Here is a 6,876-nt window from a genome sequence, read left to right on the forward strand (position 1 = left end):
TCCTGGTTAGAAATAATATTGGATGCAATTGTCCATCAGGTCCACTTTGTCTGAATACCACTCCTAAACCTACGTTGGAAGCATCACAAAAGGCTTTATGAAACCAGGAGCCATAACTACAAGTTCAAAGGCTATCAGATCTTTTAACTGTTGGAAGGCTGTCATTCAGCCATCCAGGTCACATTATCTGGCCAGGGTCTTCTTTCTCAATTTTCCTTCAGTGTACATAGTTTCTAAGGGTGTGAAAGCTGTCACCTGAGAAATAAACTGTAAGCTTGTTCAATGCTTTTCCCAGTCTGATTGAGGTTCAATAGACCTTTTATTCCTCTTTCCTGTTTTGGTTATTATCTAGGAATACCTTGTCCCACCCTATAACTACAGAAGAGATCTGAGGTAAAATGAAAAAAACTAGTTTATTCATTTCCCTGGGAAAGGGTTAAAGGATCTTTGAGACTTGAAAATATTTGCTATTGTAACTGACAGCTTCAGCTGGGCACAAGAACACTAAAGGTTGTTATCATTCACTGATAATGCAGTGTACATTGAGGAGAATGAGAGCAAGTTACAGCTGATCTGTTTTCTGAGAGAGAAATAAAGAACTGGACGCAGGGCTGCTGAATTCCAGGCTGGAGCTACCAAAGAGTTTGAAATGAAAGCAAAGCCTGTCCATCAGCCTTGGAAGACTAAAGAATGTTTATGAAACACAAAGTGTGAAAGACCTGGACACCACATTTGACCAACTTACTTCCCATGGAGACTCCTATATAAATCCTGTCTCCTGGGACAAGGATTCTCTAACCTGCCCCATAGGCAGTCAAACCCTTTCTGAAGAAAAATGGCCTTTCAGTGGCTTTTGACTCCAACTCCCCCCTCCCATCTGCTCTGTCAAGGCTCCAAAGGCCCTGATTTCAGTAACATTCCAAGGGGCTTGGTAGTTTTCGGGAAATGGGCAGGACTTTGATGTTTCTGTCACATTCCCATCCTGTAAAGACTCATTAGGAGCTGCGGTGGCTCAGTGGTTAAGATGCTGAACTGCAGGCTGGAAGGTCGGTAGTTCAGCAGTTCAAGACTCAAGTGCCGCATGACGGAGTGAGCTCCTATCTGTGGTTCCAGCTCCTGCCAACCTAGCAGTTCGAAAGCAAGAAATTGCAAGTACATAAATAGGTACCGCTACAATGGGAAGGTAACAGCATTCCGTGCACCTTGTCGTCTAGTCATGCCGGCCACATGACCACGAAAAGGTCTTTGGACAGGGCTGGCTCTTTGGCTTGGAAATGGAGATGAGCACCGCAACCCTAAAGTCGGATTCAACTGGCTTTCAAGCAAGGAAAACCTTTACCTTTTACCTTTAAAGACTCAATGTCTCAGGTGAAGCCAGTTCCAGGACAATGGGTAACACTTTAATTATAAATTAATTATAAGCCCTTTTATGTGTACAATGTCAGAATCAAAATTTTGGATCATGAGATTCCACCTTAGTGTGTTTTCTATTGTTCCTTCTTGTATTGTGCAGGCAGCAGAAAGCTGAATATTTTTCTCCCAGGGCAAATCTCCTGCTCTATATGTATGGCTTTAGTTTGCCAAGGGCCCACACACCAGACACTACTCCATTTTTGGCTGACAAGTGCTGCTCTCATTCCAGCAACTTGTTATTTATTTATATTTGTTTCATTTATTTCTTTTATACTCTGTCTTTTTCCTCAGTGGGGAGTGGGGACCCAAAGTTCTCCTCCAGTTTATGCTCGCAGCAACCCTGCCGGGCACTTTGGGTTGAGAGTGTGACTGGCCCAAGGTCACCTGTGGACCAAAACAAAGGTGCATTTAGAGAGGGAGAGATCTAGATACATTCACATCCTACCTGGTCAGCACAACTGCCCCAATCTTCAAATATGTATGCACCTTTTATCTTGGTGCAGGCAAACTATACTGATTTGCTCATTTCACAGTAAGACTTTCACAGTAAGTCTTAAATATATCAGTATGATTGATTTCCTTATGCTTCCCTTTAGCGTTCAGTTCAATTTCATAATTTACATTAGAAAGCTATAGGATCACAGTGATTACTCTCTTAAAGGTTTCAGAGGTTCATTGTGTGCACATTACCTTGCTTTCAGGCAACTTGGCTTGAGCCGTCAAGTCCTCACCATTGCTGAGCAGTAGTCACACTGCTCTGTCACTTTATTACAGGGAGGTGACTCAGTGGAGGTGTTGGCCCTCGTACTTCCCCCGCTTTCTCTTGTATCTTTCCAAACTGAAGTCTGCTGCCATGTTAGCACATTGATATGTTGGATGATCTGGGCCAAATCATTCCCATGAGAGAGAGGGTTGCTTGCCATCTTCCACTCCAGTTCCTGTACTTGCCAGCTCCTATACTTAATGATCTCACCACTGACACGGAGAAGATTGGTCCACCCAGACACTTCAGGCTGATTTATTTTCTGGAAATTATTTCTTCTGATTATATCAGCTCTGGTTTTATTAGCGTTATCTCTGATCCTGAGTCTCACAAAGCCGGTGACCAGAAAACAACCCGCATGAAAAAGCACACAGAAAAAAAACCCATGGTCATAAATGCTCAAAGGAAAAAAGCCACATGGAAATTAGCCCACACAGAAAAAAAGCCCACATGGAAAAATACCATGTAAAGCGCCATAAATGTTTATAATTGTGGATAGCCATTCATCTTCATTTATGAGAAATTACTTCATACCAACATTACAAAGGTTGACAAATGTTAAGTTAATAAATTTAAAGTATTTAATTCTATTTTAAAATATTTCTATATAGAGTTTAAATTCTGTTATCTTTTTTCCTTCTTAATAAAGTTTGTTAATAACAAAATGGTCACTTTTATTTCCCGTATTTTCTAGGGCTGCCAAGTGGGGCGGGTAACTTCCTGCTTTGGAGGCCCGATTTCTGCCGCCGGCGTGCACGTCACTAGGACGTTATGACACCGGGCACGCTGGGGGTGGGGCCATGACCATCCAAGGGGAAACTCTATGGTTTCCCCTTGGATGGTCGTGGCCCCACCCCCAGCGTGCCCGGCGTCATAACGTCACTTCCTAGTGACGTGTATGCGGCCCGCGCACACTCTGGGATCCACCCGGGAGTCCCCCGCTCCGGAGGTGAGTACTACTTGGCAACCCTAGTATTTTCCCTTTCAAGCCTTTACACTCAAGAGCATTAAAGCCCTCTTCATACATGCCAATTTATTTATTTATTTGATTTTTACCTCGTCCTCCCCACCGAGGCAGGCTCAGGACAGCTTACATACAAAAGCAATAGATAAAACAACAATATAAATATCAATAAAATACATGATAGAAATTTTAAAACCATTAGTATATCAAAGGCGATGTGGGTATGGTAAAGTCCATTTAGAAACGTACGTTCAACAGTACGTCCACAGTACTGTTGTGTAGTAATGCTTTACTAATAACATAGCAAAACTGGTATTATACTTGATAAAATCACAACACAAATTGTTGCACATGAATATCACATGTTTTAATCCTAAAATAGCAATATAAAATATAGGTAATACCTGTTCATTCTCATAAATGAAGATGAATGGTTATCCACAATTATAAATATCTACTAGCAGTAAAGCCCGTTGTGAAAGCAATACAACGGGATCTAGAAGGAGGCTCTGGGGCAGTGCTCTGGCTTTGGGCAAACAGTGTCAATTTGCTGTGGTGACCTCAGCAGGGTATAATGACAGAGTCCACTGTTTTCTTCAGAGGAACTGATCTCTGCTACCTGAAGAGCAGTTGTAATTGTGAGTGATCTGTAGCCCTCACCTGGAGATTGGCAACAATTGTTACCCAGGACAAAATGGCTGGTTTGGAGGGTGTAGTCTATGGCATTCTACCTGTTTGAGGTCCCACCCCTCTGCAAACCCCACCCTCTCCAAGCTCCACCCCTCAAATCCCCAAGAATTTGTCAGCATGTAGTTGGCAACCCCATCTCCTTCCCAGCTAACCATCAACCTACCATTATCTGCCCCTTTGACTTCAGCTGACTTCTGCCCTCTCGTCTGCAGAGCAGTTGCAATTCTGAGTGCTCTCCAGCCCTCACCTGGAGATTGGCAACAATGGTTCCCTATGTGGGACTGACTGGTTTGGAGGGTGGAGTCTATGGCAGTGTACCTGTCTGAGGTCCCACCCCTCCTCAAACCTCACCCTCTTCAGGCTCCATCCCTCAAATCTCCAGGAATTTCCCATCTGGAGTTGGCAACCCTATCAGGACTGGCCCCAATGTGTTTTCTCCCAAAGGCCAAAGTAGGTGACAGGACCAAGCTTAGTTGCCTACCAACAGGCACTGAGGGGAATGTAGGGTTGCCAGCTCTAAGGAGGGAAATACCTGGAGGTTTGGGGGGTGGATTCTGTAGAGGGCCGGCCGACGGAGGCCTCGGCCTTCTGTCGCCCGCCTTGCCCCCCCAATCTCGGCCCGGGCGACTGCGTCCCCCGCCAGCGGCCGCCCGACTCCAGACCCCCCCGCGGCCACTCCAGCAGCAGGCTTCATCCCTAAAATATCCTGGAAGTTTCCAACCTGGAGTTGGCAACCCTATGTCCTTTCCTGGCTACCATCAGCCAACCTTTATCTGCCTGTCTGTCTTAAGTTTTACAATCCCCCCCACAGGCTCTGCCTAGGGAAAGGGCTGCCTTTCCCTGCAGTGGTAACCACAGCAGCTGACATCATTCTCCTCTCCCCTATGAGGTATGTTATGCAACTGAAAATTCCAACTGCCTTGCGGGGGGGGGGATTTTGAGGTGTGGAATGGAGTGAAGTCCAATCAGCTTCCGTATGCAAATGACCTTGGAACGCTGGGCGGGACTGCACAAAGCAGCCAGTCAACCCAGCTAGTGTCTTCTGAGTGGCAGTTCTTCCGGCCTAACACTAAAGGGGCCAAATTTAGAATGTTCAATATAGAACGTTGCTATTCAATTATAATAAGGGAGAGATGGCGCTTTACATGGTATTTTTCCATGTGGGCTTCTTTCCATGTGGGCTTTTTGGTGTCCGGGCTTTTTTCTGTGTGGGCTTATTTCCATGTGGGCTTTTTTCCTGTGAGCATTTATGACCATGGGGTTTTTTTTCATGTGTGCTTTTTTCCTGTGGGCTTTTTTTCATAGAACCCTCAAAGCCAGAACATTCTCATTCACCTCAAGTACCTCCGTGTGTTTGCTGTGTATTTCCTCAGGTATATTCCATACACATAGTACTGCAGTAATTTTTTTCTGGGGTACTGGGTATGCTGTAGGCGCAACACTGATGTGATTTGGGTGACTACATTACGCTTTTTTAAATGACTCAGAGGAGCTTTTTCATTCATGGCAGTATGGGCAAATATCTCCTTTGTGGCAATTATAATACTTTTTCTTCACTGACCCCTCTTCTATGGCTTGTTGTGCAGGCAGGGTCTTTTGAAGAGGCTTCCTTCTTCTGAGGACTCCTAGAACTCTTTTTCATGTTTACTGAGGGGAAATGAGGTACTTCAGCTCACCCTCTGCAGTCTAAGCCACTGTTTTTGGCTTTTTCCCTTTAACCGCCCATCTGTATTTTCTCAGGATCACTCTATAAAAACTATTCTAGCCCAATCAAGGCAATAACATCCTCTTTAATTTTTCACATCGCTGTGCTCAAGCCAGTGGTGCTTCAGAAGTCTATCCAGCTTATACCAGACTCCCACAATAGGTTTCTTCAGGCTTCTTTTTGAAACTTCTTAACTCCTTCGGGCAGAAGAAGAGTTGGTTTTTTATATTGCACTTTTCTGTACCCTAAGGAGTCTCAAAGTGGCTTACAATCACCTTCCCTTCCTCTCCCCACAAGAGGCACCTTGTGAGGTAGGTGGGGCTGAGAGAATTCTGGGAGAATTGTGGCTGATCCAAGGTCACCCAGCAGGATTCATGTGGAGATGCAGGGAATCAAACCCATTTCTACAGTTAAAAGTCGGCCACTTTTAACCACTACACCACATTCCCTCATCTGCCTTGCTGGTGGCCCAAGCTTGCATTAGGAAAAATATATATTTTTAACTGCTTTGTGCTCCAATTCCCCCCACCACCACCATCTGCTCTTTCAAGGTTCCAAGAGCTACGACTGGTTGTTAACAGCTCAGTGGATATTCAAACCAGATTTAAAGGGGTTTGGTAGCTTTCAGAAAAAGCTTTGACCTGTCCATCACAGTTGGTCTGTCTCTCAGTCAGAAGGCTGACTACAAAACAATGGATACTGAATGTGTTGCTTCATATTATCAAAAGCATCCATGATGGGATCCTGGAAAAAGTTGGGTTTGACATCTTGATTTAGGCCACGGGTGCAGTAAATGTCAGTCTTTTGACCACTTCCTTGTGGAATTCAGCCACATCCCCCCAGATGCCGCACCTCTAGCTGAACAGCTTCTTCAATTACTGTTTCAATGCAGCTTTGCCAGGAATGAAAGGCTGCAATTCCGGGGGCTGCTGCAGCATGCACTCCTGGTCCGGTCATGAATGAGAGGTCTCAGGGTTGTTTCTGTATGATGCTTTGGAAAAGATTCCTTTTGTCTTGCTGTCTGCTGAATCCATCTCTTCAACATCTGAAGAACGCAGAACGGAAAATCGAGGATGTCAATATTTGCCATGACGTAAGGTCACGGGGAGCATCAAATGCCACTTTGTCTTCTTTTGGATGTACAAATGCTGCTGTTTTTCAAAGTATAGTCTGGGGTGGGTGCCCTCTAGTTAGGTGCAGAGAAAGAAGACACAGCATTGAGCCTTAGGGATGCCCCCCCCCCCGTGGGCATGTTCTTAACGCCAGCCACATGGGGCTGGGCAATGTGGACTGTGGGGACAGGCACAGAACAGTGGAAAGACACTGGCACAGCCTACTCAA

Source organism: Gekko japonicus, unplaced genomic scaffold (genome assembly GCF_001447785.1).
Source record: "Gekko japonicus isolate JY-2015 unplaced genomic scaffold, Gekko_japonicus_V1.1 scaffold2479, whole genome shotgun sequence".
NCBI lineage: Eukaryota > Metazoa > Chordata > Lepidosauria > Squamata > Gekkonidae > Gekko > Gekko japonicus.